Below are 18,621 nucleotides of genomic sequence, written 5' to 3'. Positions count from 1 at the left end.
CAGCATTATGATGAAAAGCGTGAAAAGCACGTAAAACTTATGAGAAGGAAGAATTAGTATAAGGAGAGAGAGAGAGGAAAGGAGTTCTGCCATTCATAAGAATGGATCTATAGGAGTGTTGACTTTAATTACATCATGGAGCTTGATTGTATGTAGAAGGTTATCATAAGTCAGGTGTTTGTAACCCTAAAACTCTCTGTCATCTTCTACAGGGTGAATGCTCTGATTTGTCCTGTATTTCATGGGTTCTTTCATTCTTGCTTTGGCATCTTCTCTCTATATTTTAGTTTTAGATCTGCACATTTCCTCCCAAAAGTTGAGTTGGTCACATAATCTACACCTTGATCTGCAAACAGACCACTTTACTTCTCTGTTAGCTTACGTGATTGTTTTCCTGAAATCTTATCTTTTCTCTGACTGCTTCTTTTCATAAGACTGATTTGAAGTGTGTCTAAGTAGTGATCGGGGCTCTCAGGTGTCAACTTGTGGCCTCCAGTGCTCAGACTGTGTTATCAAAGCTTATGGCAAAGCTGAAAGTGTTGAGGCCCAAAATGAGTTGACAGACCGACCTTTCATCCACTTCCCCCAACTTGCACTGCTTGCTTGTGTACTTCAGCCCTGCTAGGAATCTGACAGGTTCATGTGGTTCGAAAACACGAGGAAATCTGCAAATGCTGGAAATTCAAGCAACACACACAAAAAATGCTGCTGAATGCAGCAGGCCAGGCAGCATCTATAGGAAGAGGTACAGTCGACGTTTCGCGCCGAACGTCGGCTGTACCTCTTCCTAGAGATGCTGCCTGGCCTGCTGCGTTCACTAGCATTTTGTGTGTGTGTGTAGGTTCATGTGGTTGCTGCCTAAGGCTTTGAAACTCATTATCTGTCAGTCCAGTGATTTCACTTCAGCATCAGTTGTATTTGTAATATTTTGAAGTTCTCCTCAGAGCGTTTACTCTCTGGCTCATATATGTTGAAAAAAATCCAGTGTTTTCTTTCCTATCCACAAACGGATATAGTTGACATCCTCTTTGTCACTCATGACTTTTAGAGAATTTGACTGGCATCTCACATTTCTAACACCTGACAATGTTGTTGGCCCCCTGATTATCTTGGCCTGCAGCAGTGGAGTCTTCACAACTAACTTATACACACTCAGCACATCCAGTCACCGTTGTTGACTTATTTTCCAGTTGTTGGCAAGAAGTCAAATTCAGCTTTCACATCTTTTCTGTGGTGTAGAATGTGACTCGTTAGACTGATGCCACCATTGTTGTTTTCAGAGATATTTCTTATGTACACTTGCAGATTCAAACCATTGGCTTGAACCATGTCATTTTCAGATGTGGACAATATGTCTTTTCTACACAGAATACAGTGCACCAATGAATGATTATTACTTGATTCATTTTGAGATACAGCGTACCTCCGGCCTACTGGGCCCCGCCGCCCAGCAGCCTACTGATGTAACCCTATCCTAATCAGAGAACAACTTACAATGACCTATTAACCTACTGACTGGTATGGCTTTGGAATGTGGGAGAAAACTGGACCACGAGGCCTCTTCCCGCTAACCCACACGCACACGGGAAGAACGTACAAACTTTCTTACAGAAAACACCGCAATTGAACTCCAAACTTCAACGCCCCAAGCTAATAGCATTGAGCTAGCCACTACACCACTGTGGCACCCCATGATATGAGAGGTTACTTACAAATTGTAACTTATAGCTGTAGAAATATGGATGAGTATTCATTCTTGCGGTAGCGTACCACCATCTTCTCACCCCTTCTCCAAGAGAACCATGTCCTTCCCCCCACTCCTCTCCATTGGCTCCCTGGCTTCCAGGAATGCGAGCTGCCAGTGCTTGTAGTCACAGTTGCTCAGGCATTAGCTTACGGACATATGAATCAGGAGCAGGAAGGGGCCACTTAGCTCATTGAGCCTGCTCAAACATCCAGTAAAGTCATGACAGACATGACTGTTACTCCACATATCCACCTTCTATTCCCCCCCACCCCCAACACCAAATAATCTTTCACCCTTCATTGGCCCTCTGCTATGACTCCTTTTCTGAAAAGCACAACCATGATCCATCCACTGTAAGTCTAATCTCCAGGCAATGCACTGTCTCTTGCTCACTCCATGCCCATCTCTCCAGGCAATACACTGTCTCTTGCTCACTTCATGCCCATCTCCTTCAAAGCCTCTGAATGATCTTGGCCTTCTGCACTCCTCTCAACACCGAGGCGTTAAGCCACAAAACATTTTCCCTGTGGTTGTGGCCGCCACATTCTTTTCCAATGATGTGGTACTGTGGAATTGCCTTGCCTCAGTTCCACTTGGACTATATGTGTGTCACTGTCTTTTTGGTACTGATTCCAATAATTCTCAATTAGCTGGTCAGATAAAACTTGGAATCCTATGAGAACCAAGCGACTGAATTTCAATCTCACCCCTCATCTATCACTAATATTTCACATGCAATGTAAACCACCTCCACCTTCATTGTGGTTGTTGGTGAAATGTTATTTGCTTTTTACTAATTCCCTTCTTTTTTTTCTGACCTCCTGACTTCCAATCCATGGTCATTTCCGCATGATCCATCATTTGAGGTGTAGCCTTCTGTCACCTCGGCCAATAGACAATAGACAATAGGTGCAGGAGTAGGCCATTCGGCCCTTTGAGCCAGCACCACCATTCACTGTGATCACGGCTGATCATCCACAATCTGTACCCCATTCCTGCCTTCTCCCCATATCCCTTGACTCCGCTATCATCAAGAGCTCTATCTAACTCTTTCTTGAAAGCATCCAGAGAACTGGCCTCCACTGTCTTCTGAGGCAGAGCGTTCCACAGATCCACAACTCTCTGGGTGAAAAAGTTTTTCCTCAACTCCGTTCTAAATGGCCTACCCCTTATTCTCAAATTGTGGCCTCTGGTCCTGGACTCCCCCAACATTGGGAACACGTTTCCTGCCTCTAGTGTGTCCAGCCCTGCCCTGAAGGAAGTAACTCTAAGTGAGCTTCCGTAATTCACTTGGGATGTGGGCTTCACAGGCTGAGCCAGCAATTTATTGCCCATCACTAATGGCCCTTGGGAAGGCGACGGTGAGCTGTCTCCTTGAGCTGCTGCAGTCCTTCAGCTGTGTGTAGACCCACAGAACTGTTTGGGAGGGAGTTTGAGGATTTTGACCCAGCAATGGTGGTATAAGTCAGTTGGTGTGTGATTTGGAGAGCAACTTCCAGTTGGTAATGTTCCCTTGCTTTGGCTGCACTTGTCCTTCTGGTTGTCGTAGGTTTGAAAGATGCTGTCCAAGAATTCTCTGTGGGTCGCTGCAGTGCATTCTAAGGATGGTACAAACCTCTGCACTGTGTGTCAGTGTCAGAGAAGTGAATTGTTAAGGATGGGGTGCATATCAACTGCACTGCGATGTCCTGTATAATATCAAGTTTCTCGAGTGTCGTTGAAGCTGCGCTCATCCAGACGAGTGGAGAACATTTCATCATACCCCTGCCTTGAGCCTTGTAGGTGGTAAACAAGCTTCGAGGAGTTACAAGGCGAGTTACTCACCTCAGAACTCCTAGCCTCTGACCTGCCCGTGTTTTCACATAGCGTATGTGGTGACTTCAATTCAGTGTCTGGTCAATGGTAACTGTGTTGATATTGAAAAAGGATCTACTGCTTTCCCGGCATATATGACGAATAATCTCTTCTCGGACTTCCAGCCAGATACAGGTATCGATTATAACCGATGTTTCGATGACAGACTCTGCCATCTTCATCAGAGATGATGCCCAGGCATGTCTAGTCTGGTGGTATTCATACACCCGTAGTCTGTCCCTCCTGATTGGTTAGCCCTCATCCAATCAGGTTTCCGCTCTCCCGTCTTGTTTACAATTGAATTCCAGTTCTTACTTGCTCGCACGTTATCCCTGAGGAAAATGGAAAGAGTTTGTCGTTGAACCATTGATTACAATTGATAGCGGTACCCAGCTGGAAGCCTGACAAGAGTTTATTTGCCAAGATACTGATTATGGAGGATTCAGTGCTAGCAATGCTATTGAATGTCAGGAGGTGATAGCTGCCTTCTCTCGTTGGATTTTGTCATTGGCTGGCACTGTGTGGCAAGTTACTTCCACCAATAAGCCCAGGTCTGGATTTTGTCCTAATATTGTCCTAAATCGCCTAATTCTTTCTCCTTTAAAATCTAGGCTTTCAGATACCCAACTTTTTTCATAATTAAATCCAATTCAGGGAATCAATATAGCCTTTGAAACTCTTCCATCGTTAATAAGTCAGCAGGCCTAAACACAAATACAAACAGGGCTTTCAGTCCCACCAAAAGGTTTCGGCCAAAAACGTCGACTGTACTCTTTTCGTAGATGCTGCCTGGCCTGCTGAGTTCCTCCAGCACTTTGCGTGTGTTGCTCGGATTTCCAGCATCTGCATATTTTCGCTTCTTTGCGTAAGGGTGCTAATGGGGTGGAAAATGCGGAAAGAGTGTCTGGAGACCTGCTGATCTACTGTGATCAGATTTACTGTGTAAATTTGAATTGTAATCTTGTGCTGGCGGAGACGTGTGGAATGACTCCCTGTGAATTCACGAAATAAAGGCCGTAACTAGCTCTGAGGTCTTTGCCTATTTGTGTTTCCTTTGTACTAAATTCCCTAACACAAGATTACAGAGATACAAACAGTATTTGTCTCATCAAATTCGCAAACTCCAACCTCTTTACAATAAAACCCAACCTACCATTTCCCTTCCTGATTACTACTTGAATAATTTTTTAATTTCATGAACCAGAGGCCCAATCCCCTGTGCATATCAATATTATCTTAAAATTCTGTGCTCCTATTCCTTATAACAAAGTGCAACATTCATCCACAATTTTTTCCACCTGTCACTACCCTGCCCATTCACAGAACATGCTTACACCCCAATCTCTCCTCCTGGCTCCTAGATTTGCATGAAGACCTAGGAGGCTGCAATTCTAGAATCCGGGACTGGAGGCACTCTGCAGGTCAGGTAGCATCTGTGGAAGGAAACGGACAATTGTTGTTTCAGGTCAACACTCTTCACATGGACTTCACAGCTGCTGCCTGACCCACTGAGTTCCTCCAGCTTCTTGTTTATTGCCCAGAACTGTATCATTAGCAAACATATGTGCAAACAGAAGACGCCAGGAATGCTGCCCGATTTGCCAAATATTAGATTATGAAGACACGCAGTCCTCTTTTATTGTCATTGAGTAATGCATGCATTAAGAAATTATACAATATTTTCTCCGGTGTGATATCACAAAACACAGGACAGACCAAGACTGAAAAAACTGATAAAACCACATAATTATAACATATAGTTATAACAGTGCAACAATACCATAACTTGATGAAGAAGTCCATGAGCACAGTAAAAATTCAAAGTCTCTCAAATGTCCCACATCTCACGCAGAGGGGAGAAGGAAGAAAAACTCTCCTTGCCATATCCGACCATGGTCCGACTCTGTCATCCGAAAACTTTGAGCTCTGATCAGCTCTCTGACACCAAGTACTGAGCACCATCTCTGTCCGAACGATTCGACTTCCGTCTCGGTCGCTAACGGCAGGCAAAGCTGGGGATTTTGAGGCCTTCCCTCCGAAAGATTCCCCACCGCGCAGTAACGACAGCAGCGAACAAGTGTTTCAGAAATTTCTCCAGATGTTCCTTTGTGCTTTCACGTCCATCTCCATCAATTCAGAATTGTCCACGGCCCCTATTTAACAGATACGATATCATTTTTCACCAGAGGGCTGCGCACGAGCGGTGCGCTGCTATCGCCTCCTCCCGCTGACTTTGCTATTTTACTTAGTTTGGATTTCCAGCATCTGTAGACTTTTGGCTTTTTGATACACTGCATACTGTCTTTTCATTCAAGGCATCAGGAAGAATTATGAATAGCTGAGAGTGTTGCAAGGACATGGCGGTGGTACGAACCCAAGTGCTGAGCACAGTCGCGGAGGTTGAATCGGAAGGCATTATGGCCGTAGCGAGTGTGGAATTGGTGTCCAGAGAGAGTCTTTAGCCAAAGCCTTGGTTTTAGTAGAGAATTCAGGAACAATGCTAGAATTAGAACTGACAGTGCTAAGAACCATGGAACAAGGCTACAAGAGTCAACCAACAAACTGGCAACTCCTTGTTGTGGTCACAGGGTCTTTATCCTGCAGTTTCTGATGTGAAGCAGGTGTGTGTAGTTAGTGGAACCTGGGAATGATTAGAATTTAAATGAGGTGATTGAGGCCCAATTCCTGAGGTAAATGGCAAGGTGGGGGATTGCCAGAAGGGACCATGGCAGAGAGCTAGTACCGAGTCCTGTTGTAGCCTTCTCACAGTACCTTATCAGCCTGGGAAAGAGCTTTTTCGGATTTTAATCCTCCATCTTTAGGTAGGGGGTACAACCTGAAGGCACACACTCAGTGATTCAGGAACAGCTTCTTCCCCTCTGCCATTCGATTCCTAAATGGACATTGAACCCATAAACACTACCTCACTTTTCAAAGTTGCTGGTGAACGCAGCAGGCCTGCTGCGTTCACCAGCAACTTTGATGTATGTTGCTTGAATTTCCAGCATCTGCAGAATTCCTGTTGGTTGCTCACTTTTCAAATATATGTTATTTCTGTTTTTGCATGATTTTTAATCTATTCAATATATACATACTGCAATTTATCTATTTATTTATTTTTCTTCTATATTATGTATTGCATCGAACGGCTGCTGATAAGTTAACAAATTTCACGACACATGCTGGTGATAATAAACCTGATTCTGATTCAGACCTGCCAGTCGTTACTTTACTGAGTGCATTTTGAAATCCGGATACTTATTTACACATTCCCTTCATCTATTTTGTTAGTTACACCCTTGGAAAGGAATTTCCGTTCATTGAATTATGACTATTCTCCCTAATGACGTCTGAGTGCCCTATTGCCACATCACCTATAATGGAATCCGGCACTGTGCTAACAATTTTTCCTTTTGCCTCATTTCTAGACAGCGAAGTGATATTTGCAAAACTTCTTATAAGAGATCTGTGATTTTAAAGATGTATTAATATATAATGATATTAATCTAGTCTTGCTTCAAAAAGGCAACAATTATACCAGTGCCTAAGAAGAATAATGTGGGCTGCCTTAATGACTATCGCCTTGTAGCACTCACATCGACAGTGATGAAATGCTTTGAGAGGTTGGTCATGACTAGACTGAACTCCTGCCTCAGCAAGGACGTGAACCCACTGCAATTTGCCTATCGCCACAGTAGGTCAATGGCAGACGCAACCTCAATGGCTCTCCACACGGTTTTGGACCACCTAGACAACGCAAACGCCTACGTCAGGATGCTGTTCATCGACTATAGCTCAGCATTTAATACCATCATTCCCACCATCCTGATCGAGAAGTTGCAGAACCTGGGCCTCTGTACCTCCCTCTGCAAATGGATCCTTGACTTCCTAACCGGAAGACCACAATCTGTGCGTATTGGTGATAACATATCCTCCTCGCTGATGACCAACACTGACGCACCTCAGGGATGTGTGCTTAGCCCACTGCTCTACTCTCTATATACACATGATTGTGCTCAAATACCATCTATAAATTTGCTGACGATACAACCATTGTTGGTAGAATCTCAGGTGGTGACGAGAGGGCGTACAGGAGTGAGATATGCCAACTAGTGGAGTGGTGCCACAGCAATAACCTGGCACTCAAAGTCAGTAAGACGAAAGAGCTGATTGTGGACTTCAGGAAGGGTAAGACGAAGGAACACATACCAATCCTTATAGAGGGATCAGAAGTGGAGAGAGTGAGCAGCTTCAAGTTCCTGGGTGTCAAGGTCTCTGAGGATCTAACCAGGTCCCAACATGTCGATGTAGTTATAAAGAAGGCAAGACAGTGGCTATACTTTATTTGGAGTTTGAAGAGATTTGGTATGTCAACATATACACTCAAAAACTTCTATAGTTGTACCATGGAGAGCATTCTGACAGGCTGCATCACTGTCTGGTATGGAGGGGTTACTGCACAGGACCAAAAGAAGCTGCAATAGGTTGCAAATCTAGTCAGCTCCATCTTAGGCACTAGCCTACAAAGTACCCAGGACATCTTCAGGGAGCGGTGTCTCAGAAAGGCAGTGTCCATTATAAGGACCTCCAGTACCCAGGGCATGCCCTTTTCTCACTGTTACCATCAGGTAGGAGATACAGGAGGCTGAAGGCACACACTCAACAATTCAAGAACAGCTTTTTCTCCTCTGTCATCTGATTCCTAAATGGACATTGAAGCTATGGACACTACCTCACTTTTTAAAAAATATACAGTATTTCTGTTTTTGTATATTTTTAAATACTCTTTTTACTTTTTTTATTACAAACAAAAAAACAAAAAAAGCAGATCTACAAAAACCATGACCCTAACAAAATCTAATTAAATATTGAGCAGCAAAAGGGAGAAAAATATAAAGGCAAAAGTAAACATACACAGCAGAGGTGTACCACACCGAAAAACCTCAGTCCTCACCCCGTGAGAAAGTCCAATACAGGGCCCCATATCATTTCAAAGATGTCCCCTCTGTCCTCATTACATAGTCTCAGTCTCTCCAAATGTAAAGTATTTGCCAGTTCTCTCAGCCACAGATCGTACGTAGACACAGAGTCCATTTTCCACATCTGCAGGATTAACGTCTTAGCAATCACCATGCCGAACAATACAGCCATTTTTTTTTCATGCATTTTGGCTGAAGATGGGGAGCTTGCTGCTCCAAGGATGGCTATGAGCGGGTCTGGTTCCCACCGCTTCCCAAAAGCCTCAGAGACACAGTGAAAAATACTTTTCCAGTATGCATAAAGCTTACAACATGACCAGAATGAATGTGACAGGTTACTGTTCACAGATTTACATCTATTACAAACTGGTGAAGCATCAGGGTAGAAACTGTGCAACTTTTCTTTGCAATAATGAAGTCAAACAAAGTTGAGCAGGTTAAACGCAATATTGATTTTTGGAAAACTCTTCCAATTTCTTTGGTGGGGAAGGTTAACGCGATCAAGATAATTGTACTGCCACAATTTCTTCATCTTTTCCAGTCAATGCTATGTTTTATTCCTCTGTCATATTTTAAGCAATTGGATTCAATTATTATACCCTTCATTTGGAATTATAAAGCCGTTAGAATTACTAAAAAGCACTTGTCAAAGCCCAAGGAAGCAGGGGGTTTTGCCCTACTGGACATTAAAATGTACCCACCTATCCATTCTTGCACGGTGGAAAAAAGGCCCAAAAAGGCCCATTTAAAAAAAATTATTCAATAAATGTTATTTATTTATTTGTTTGTTTATTTATTATTATTATTATGTTTTATTTTATTTATTTTTTTTCTCTCTGCTAGATTATGTATTGCATTGAACTGCTGCTGCTAAGTTAACAAGTTTCACATCACATCCAGGTGATAATAAACCTGATTCTGATTCTGATCATAGTATCAGAAAGAAGTCCTTCATCCCACTACGTCCTAGTACCTGTCTATACCGATCCCATTTTCCACCACTAGGCTGATAGCCTTGTTTCCCATGGTCAACCTAAATACTTCTTAAATGTTGTGGGAGTAGCTATCTTGTTGCAATAGATATATAGCTAATATCCATACCCCATTTTAAATGCATACAAAGTTGAAAAGTTCAAAGTAAATTTATTATGAAAGTACATATATGTCCCCATATAAAACCCTGAGGTTCATTTTCTTGCGGGTTTACTCAATAAATCCATAATGGAACAATAACCATAATAGAATCAATGAAAGAACCAAATGGGCTTCAAACTGTCTGCAAGAGACAACAATCTGTTCAGATACAAAATAAATAAATGAAAATAATAAATAAATATGGTAAGTGCCTGAACGTGAATTCATAGGTTGTGGGAACATTTCAGTGAAGGAGCAAGTGAAGTTGAGTGAAGTTATCCCCTTTGGTTCAAGACCCTGATGATTGAGGGGTATTAACTGGTGGTGTGAGTCCTGAGGCTCCTGTACCTTCGTCCTGATGGTAGCAACGATAAGAGAGCATGACCTGGGTGGTGGTGGTGGTGGTGGTGGTGGGGGGGGGTCCCTGATGGTGGATTCTGCTTTCCTGCGACAGTGCTCCATGTCAATGTGCTCATTGGTGGGGAAGGCTTCACCGGCGATGTACTGGACCATATCCCACTACTTTCTGTAGGATTTTCAATGTACTCTCCACAGCCAGTCAATGTACTCTCCACCACACATCCACATGGGACCAGGGTAGATTCTCTGCAATGATAACACTGAGGAATTTAAAGTTGCTGACCCTCTCAGCCTCTGATCCCCTGATGAGGACTGGCTCATGGACCCCTTCTGAAGTCAAAAATCATCTGCTGGTCTTGTTGACATTGAGTGAGAGGTTGTTGCTGCAGCACCACTCAGCCAGATTTTCAATCTCCCTCCTACATGCTGATTCGTCACCACCTCTGACCCGGCCTACCACAGTGGTGTCATCTGCAAACTTGGAAACGGGACTGGAGCTGTGCTGAGCCACACAGTCATAAAAGCAAAGCGTTCCCCAACACGAGTGAAAGTGTTGTAATTGCAAACCCTATTTCAAACATGTATTCAACAATTTCAGAATGCTAAGAGCGGGAAATTCTGCCTCGTGCAATTGGTATAGCTAAGTCAATGAACAAAAAAAACATGAAAGATACAATTAACCTCCGCTTAATCGTCCGTTAATGGAGCGAAGTACAGAAAACGATTGCCTACTTCATTATAAGTCCTCTTTAACCACTCATTCAGCACTTACATCTACGAGAAACAGGATCAATGCCTCCGTCCTTGCCATAATTACAAAACCTTCGTGATGCCATCATATAAAGTAAGGCTCATTAAAGGTGCATCAGTAATTCAGCGGTTAGCACCGTCGAAGAAAACAAAATAATTGGTTTTACAGCTGAACTTCAGTACGAATATGAAGCGTGACTGGAGGCAGCCCGAGGACCGTCATTGCACTTCGCAAAAGCGTGACTGGTTGTGCGTGTAGGTATGAGAAAGATTATGTAGATGAACTAGTGAGAGGAGAAAGCGTGCGCGCGTAGATGGGGGGTTTGGATTGGCGTGTGCGGTGTGTTCAGCTAAAGCCGGGCTGTCTGTGAGAGAGAGCAGTGCTGGCTGAGAGAGTATACGTCTGTTTGAGATTATGTGTGTGTGTGTGTGTGTGAGAGAGAGAGAGTGTGTGTGTGAGAGAGTGTGTGTACGTGTTTGAGCGTGTGTATGTATCTCTGTGAGTGTGTGAGTGTGTGTGTGTGTGTGTGTGTGTGAGAGAGAGAGAGTGTGTGTTTTCAGAGTATGAGGTAAATGTATGTATTGATTCGTGAACTAATGCCAGATCAATAATCTCACGAGTATTCCTTACAGCCAGAACACTCACTCATTACAGTCCAGTTCCCGTATTTCTATCCGTCCATCGAGGTAGGTTTCACGGCAAAGTCTGGGAAAAGTCACGGTAAGGAACTAAAAAGAAACACTCCTGAAAACCATCAGTCTGCATGTAGCGAACTGCGGGCTTACCCTGAAATGTCCGAAGCTCAGCAGGCTGGGGCCGATCCTGGCGACTCGTTGCTCTTCAATCGACTGGGGCAGCGAGGCATTGCAGCTTGAGAGAGCGAGAAAGAGAGGGTGGGGGCGGCGAGTTCGGGTCCCGGGACAGCAGCGAACTCGTCACCCGTGCGCTGGGCTCGCTCTCTGCAGCTTCACTTTATGTAGAATTAAAGCTTTCATGTGGTGGGCGTCGATGCGGGTGATACAGACGTATTGTTTCCTCCTCTTAGGTGACTCCTCTTTGGACTGAACCCAACAACATGGGTTATTGCGGCAATTTCTAATTCTGACTGAAAACAGAAATAAACACATAGCAAATTAAGCGAAGTCTGACCCATCCTAATGGATAATTGGAGCACAGTGCGGGAACCCTCTTTTCGAAGGAATAGTCAAGGAAATTAAAGTAAGGTCCATAAACCGCATTAAGATAGCACCCCTCATGTCCTCGCGTTTGCAATAGGGAATGAACAGCAATCCAATAAACAAATCGTTAAGTTTAGAAGGAGACTAAGTATCACGTTCGAGCTTTGGGGAGAACCTTGTTTTTTTCTCTCACCGTCTTTTAATGTCGGGATTGTTAACCCAAATGTTCTGCACGATAATTCGCAGCCTCCCCCCCCTCCCCCCAGCAGCGAGCGTGCGACTTTAGGCGACATATCACAGAAGCCTGAACTGAAAACCGCGGGGGTGCAGCAACATTGACCTCGATTGCTTGTATCGAACGCACTTGTATATTTAGTGGCGGCAGTCCATTGTGCAGAACTCGCTCCTGTAACGTTGACCTCAAGCGGAACGCAGGGCGCAAGGGTTAATCTCCAGCCCACCGTGGACAGGCTTTCTACTTCAAAAACCGCATGTAAAATTGTGGCACGGTTGGCAAAGAGATTCCAAATGAAAACAGGAAGGGGAACATATGTAAAATATACGAGAACACGGTAACATTTATGAAGTGCTGTTTTATAAGTATCACAGAGGTCATAGAGTACCGCATAGTTACACTGAAAGTTGCGAACTATGTAGGCACTCACCGCAGCTTTGCCTTCGATTGGTATAAAATTAAGTGACAGATCAATCTGCCTGTGGCAGCTTTTGGAGAAAAAGCAGTATTACCTTCGAAATACCTTGACTTTCCTGTTGCATTAGTTGGGAACTTTATCACAAAGCTGAACTTTAGTGCAACATTATCTCCAAAGCACAGCAGTACCACAGAGAGAATGCCATGTTTTATTTTTAGAGCAATAAATACTTGTGGGCAATTACAATAGGCAATCGTCTCCTCAAGAGCAAAGGTTTACCCACCTATAATCATTAGCTAGTGCTGAAATAGAATGGTGGTCTTTGACCACTCAGATGTGGCCCGATCATAACTCCCAATAAAGGCTCTTATGATCAGAGAGGAACGAACAAGGGGGAGCGCGGGAGAAACAACCTCCACTGCAGGGAGAGCCTGGGCAAGGAGAAATAAATTTGAGAAAATTTCTCACCTGTAAAACTAAGTTGTTGCAGGGGCTTTAATTGCACAATGTGGTGACAATGGGGGACTCATTGCCATATAACAGCATCAAAAGTGGGAGTAGAGGTCCCTGCCTGGACCCTGCCGTGCCACTCAGATCTTGGTCTCAGCCTTGTTTCCTGCAACCCTTGATACTTAAACAAAACTCTCTTTGTTTCAGCCTTGAGTAGACAGCTACAGTCCATTGGTAGGCAACCGGTGCTGTATCTCTTCCAGGGTTGAAATGTTCAGTACTGGAGGTTTGCAAAGGAGCTATGCAGAGAATGGTGGGTGACCGGAATGCGTTGCTACACGTGGTGGTGAAGGCAATCGCTACAGGGTCATGTGGGCTCTTAATTGGGCGCATAAGTACGTAGAGAATGGTGAATATGGTTCACATATACAGGAGGTAAAAGGGATTAATTTAAGTAGGCATCTTTCGTGTAATTAGTCTGATGCTACCCTCTGAGCTAAAGGGCCTGTTTCTATGCAGTATGTTCTCGAATATATTCAATGATTCAACTTCCACAAATTGTCAGGGGAAAGAATTCCAAAGATTCCTTCATCTCTCGGTGAAGAAATTTCTTCTTATTTGCATCTCAAATGGATGATGCCTTATTATGATTCTGTGCCCTCTAGTGCAACCAAACCCCATGAAGGGAAGCATTCCCTCTGCACTCTCCTCCATGTCTCAGTAGGATTGCCCCTCATTCCATCCGTACCCTCCTCCATGTCTCAGTAGGATTGCCCCTCATTCCCTCTGCACTCTTCTCCATGTCTCAGTCGGATTGCCCTCATTCCCTCTGTACCCTCCTCCATGTCTCAGTAGGATTGCCCCTCATTTCCTCCGTACCCTCCTCCATGTCTCAGTAGGATTGCCCCTCATTCCCTCTGCACTCTTCTCCATGTCTCAGTAGGATTGCCCCTCATTCCCTCCACACTCTTCTCCATGTCTCAGTTGGATTGCCCTCATTCCCTCCGTACCCTCCTCCATGTCTCAGTAGGATTGCCCCTCATTCCCTCCGTACCCTCCTCCATGTCTCAGTAGGATTGCCCCTCATTCTCTCCATACCCTCCTCCATGTCTCAGTAAGATTGCCCCTCATTCCCATTAGTACACGTATAACCAGCTTATCCCTTCAGAACAGGTCCGCCCCTTCATCCCAGTGACCTGGCGAGCCATCACTGACTTCAGTGAAGATCAACCCCTCCTTAAAAAAAGAGGTGAGAACTGAGTGTTGTTGTTTCAACAAATTGTAGAAAGACTTATCTGTTTTTATACTCTCCTTTGCTGTTAAAGCTTTGCTTTCTTACGTATCTGCTGTGCCTGCATTTTATTAATGTGGACTTGTAGTCTTTTTTATTCTATCACCAAAGTAGACTATCTCTGCAAATTTTTGCCCACTTACCCAACCTATCTCAATAGTCTCCTCTAGGCTTTTCGTGTGCACTTCACTACTGACTTTCCTGGCTTTTATTTTCTATCACTGGCAAATCTGGCTACAATGCACTCAGCTGTGTGGATCAAGTAGAAAGCTTGAACGCATTTAAAATGATTCTTGATGAATTCATAAGCAGGAAAGGAAGTGATATGCAGCAGTGTGAAGAAACACTTAGAGAAGAGGAAGATAGTGCAGAACAGAAATAATAAAATGTACACTATCTGAAAGCAATTCTTATGTAGTGTAAAGATGAAAGATAAAAAAAAGATAAACTGGGTTTTGCAAACTTAAAAACCCGCAAATTATTGTCAATAAACTTACAAGTTATGGTTGACAATTAATCCAATTCATACTTACCTGAATTTTGATCAACTCCTACAACTTTACTGTCTGTACTCAATGCAATTCAGAATGAACATATTTTCAAATGTTGTTCCACTGATCTGCCTTTCAAAGTTACCTCAAAATATCCTCACCCAAAATCACCCAAGCAAAAGCAGCCATGTTCTATCCAAAGGATTGCTGCTTACCAAATCTGCATCTATATTTTCTGCAAACCCATATTTGGCCTCTACGGGGTTTCAACTTGGTCCTGAAATGGCCACGTTTGATGTCAGGCCAGATTTTGCTGAAGCTGGGTGGCACCTAGTGTCACCCCATGCCTAAACCTGCCAAATCACAGAGAGCCAATCTTGCATATGTGTGTGTGTGTGGGGGGGGGGGGCGGGTGGGGGTGGGAATGGATCTAGACAGCAGCTTCAAACAGACAACTGGAGAGCATCTGCCCTGACCCAAACTCCCCCAACAGCTGGCAAACCTTACCCCACAGCTTTGCTGAGTGTCAAAGCTGATGGGAGCTCAAAATATCTCTGATGACTTTGTCATGTACAATACAGTGTAAAAGTCTTAGGCTCTTACAGTGTATATAGGTGCCTGAGGCTTTGCACAGTACGGCATTTGGCAACATGAGGCTGAGAGCACATTTGTAAATCTGGTGGGAGCAAAGGATGTTGGGAATGGTGAGGAAGGAGCACCACAGAAGGGGTGTGGGACGGGCAGAGAAGGAGTGTCGGAGTGGGGAGCAGAGTGGCACTGGTGCAGGCACACCCCACCCTAATTCTTTTGATTCCAAACAATTGGTTTATTGATCATTACAATATGCCTTCTTGGTGCTTCCCACTCCCTCCCCTCTCCCTCTTTTCCCAACCATGATTCCCTTCTCCTTGCCCCCTTCCCACTCTCAGTCTACAATAGAGACCATCAGCATCAGGTTCTGACATATGTCATAAGATTTGCTTTTTTTTGGTAGCAGTACAGTGCAGTACATAAAATTATATGTGCCTGAGACTTCTGTACAGTAGCATACATACATTTATAAACTGCAATAATAATGTACAATTAATGTTAGCAATTGTTTTAAACACTTTTTGAAATTAAATCAGCAAAAAGCAGTGCAAAGAACCACAAACCACTGAACAATCGGCAAATAATTAAAAGTATTTACTGCAGATGCTGGAAATCCGAGCAACACTCACAAAATGCTGGAGGAACTCAGCAGGCCAGGCAGCATCTGTGGAAAAGAGTAAACAGTCGACGTTTCGGGCCGAGACCCTTCATCAGGACTCCATCAGGTCTCGGCCTGAAATGTCAACTGTCCTCTTTTCCATAGATATTGCCTGGCCTGCTGAGTTCCTCCAGCATTTTGTGTATTGCTCAGATTTCCAGCATCTGCAGATATTCTCATCAAAAGTACTTACATTCCCCTTGTTTTCCTCTCAGTCCTATAATCCCCCACTGTAATCAGTTGGATTGTGTTTCCCATACCATTCCTGACCTGGTGTAAGACCCGACAAAATCCTACCTTGGCGCCTCGCGGTAGCATAGGAGTGACACTGGCCGAACATCAGCAAAGTATGGCAGAGATCTGTTCTCTGGCAGGTCTAACTGAGCCGGGAAGGTGATGTTCCATCGGTATACTACCAGACTAGATCTAGTAATAGGATCGTGGCTAGCTGAGTCAAGGAGGTAAGCATGCCTTTGCTACTTTGTACAAACGGTTATGCCTCTTCAGGCAAAGGCTGCACCCAACGAGGATGCCGGCAGCAGGGCGTCTGATGGTGTCTGTGGCAGATGAATCCAAAGGGGTCAATGGCACAGCCACCTTGGTGGCATGTGGAGGAACCAGAGTGCTGGTTAACGGACGGCATCACTGGACTAGTTAGTTATCAGTGCGGGGCAGCGTCCTTATCCGCTAAGTCTGTTACACTCCTGTGTACTACTTAGCATCAGAATTGGAATCCCAGAGAGACTGTATGGTGGGGGCATGACACCGTCTGTCTTATTACTGTGCAAGGCGTGAAGCAGTCAACATCGAAATCGATGGACAGCCAAAGAAGAAGACCCAAGCACCAAATCTCCAGTGTGAATGCTGGGTAAACGCCTGCTCCTCCACTGGACTCAAAGAAACCTCACCACACAAGATCATTCAGCCCATTGTGGTACCAATTTAGTACAAAACTGAGTACCAGAGAGCTCAGGTATAGCAAGTGGCAAGATCAGTTATTTTGATTTGGTAAGTTTTGACCAGTTTTGAAATCATCAATTTGCAGTATAAAATGATTAAGCTAAAGTACGTAGACACCTTACACAGAGCAGAGTGTGGTGGGTGCCTGGAATATTGAAAGGCCTAGATGGAGTGGACATAGAGAGAATGTTTCCCACAGTGGGAGAGTCCAAGACTGGAGGGCACAGCCTCAGAATAGACGGAGATGAGGAGGAATTTCTGAAGCCAGGGGTTGGTGAATCTGTGGAATTCATTGCTATAGGTGGCTGTGAAGGCCAAGTCATTGGGTTTATTGAAGCAGAGCTTGATAGGTTCTTGATTATTTTGTGATTTGGTCCTTCCAGCCCTTCGAGCCATGTTACCCCAGCGACCCCTGACAAAGCCGGTTAACCCTAACCTGATCACAGGACAATTTACAATGACCAGTAGACCTATCTTTGGTCTGTGGGAGGAAACTGGGGCCCCCAGGAAAACACACGCGGTCCACGGGGAGGACCTTCAGGCTGGTTACAGAGGACGCTGGAATTGAACTCTGAACTCCGGAATGCCTCGAGCTGTAATAGCATCTCACCAACCGCCATGCTACTGTGGCGTGCCGATTAATAAGGGCATCAAAAGTTACAGGGAAGAGGCAGAGAAAAGGGTTTAAGAGGGATAGTAAATCAGTCCTAATGGAATGATGGAACAGATTCGATGGCCCAAATGGCCTAATTCCGCTCCTATATCTTATGGTCTTAAGGACTTACATTCATAATGCTATTAAACAGTCCTCAAGTGTGCACAAAATTAGGCAGATGACTAACACTAAGGTTTTCTGTTAGCCAGCCACGTTATGATTAATTTATAAGCTTCACCTGCTAAAAATCAGGGACATCAGGGACAATTTGTTTACACAGTTCAACATGCTTCAATGTATGCCAGTGCTCTGTGGAGTTTCGTTTTCACTGAGAGTAATAGATATCACTCTCATCTTAAAACTACTATACACTCTTTGGAAAACTGATTCTTCTTCTCCCATGGGATCACTCTGCCTGCAAACCTATCACTGGGACTCACCAACCCCACAAAGTGGGCAAAAGTCAGTGGATGTTATTTTAACGTAAACAACAGGAATTCTGCAGATGCTGGAAATCCCTTACTCACTCTTCCTTCAGTTAGTCCTGACGAAGGGTCTCGGCCTGAAACGTCGACTGCACCTCTTCCTATAGATGCTGCTTGGCCTGCTGCGTTCACCAGCAACTTTGATGGATGTTATTTATTTGGTTTTTCAGAAGGTGCTGCAATGACACTGCTTAACAAGATAAGACCCCATGATATTAAAGGAAAGATACGAGCATGGATGGAAGATTGGTTGACTGGCAGGAGACAAAGAGTGGGAATAAAGGAGGCCTATTCTGGTTGGCTGCCGATGATAGGTTGTATACTGCAGGTGACAGTATTGGGACCGCTTTTTTTATGTTATATGTCAATGATTTGAATGATGGA

General features: G+C 44.2%; 1 protein-coding gene across 2 annotated transcripts in view; it reads right to left on the bottom strand.

Moving 5' to 3' along the window:
• LOC134353802 (proline-rich protein 5-like) overlaps nucleotides 1-12,860 on the bottom strand; it is a 137,963-nt gene extending 125,103 nt beyond the window's left edge. For both annotated transcript variants that reach the window (XM_063062207.1, XM_063062208.1), the window contains exons 1-2: nucleotides 12,751-12,860; nucleotides 11,611-11,930 (exon numbers count right to left, since the gene is read on the bottom strand). The gene's annotated coding sequence lies outside the window, so the exon portion shown is untranslated. The remainder of the gene's footprint in view (nucleotides 1-11,610; nucleotides 11,931-12,750) is intronic.
• Nucleotides 12,861-18,621: the final 5,761 nt, after the last annotated feature.

Source organism: Mobula hypostoma, chromosome 11 (genome assembly GCF_963921235.1).
Source record: "Mobula hypostoma chromosome 11, sMobHyp1.1, whole genome shotgun sequence".
Classification (NCBI taxonomy): domain Eukaryota; kingdom Metazoa; phylum Chordata; class Chondrichthyes; order Myliobatiformes; family Myliobatidae; genus Mobula; species Mobula hypostoma.
This window is presented reverse-complemented; position numbering and strand designations above follow the sequence as displayed.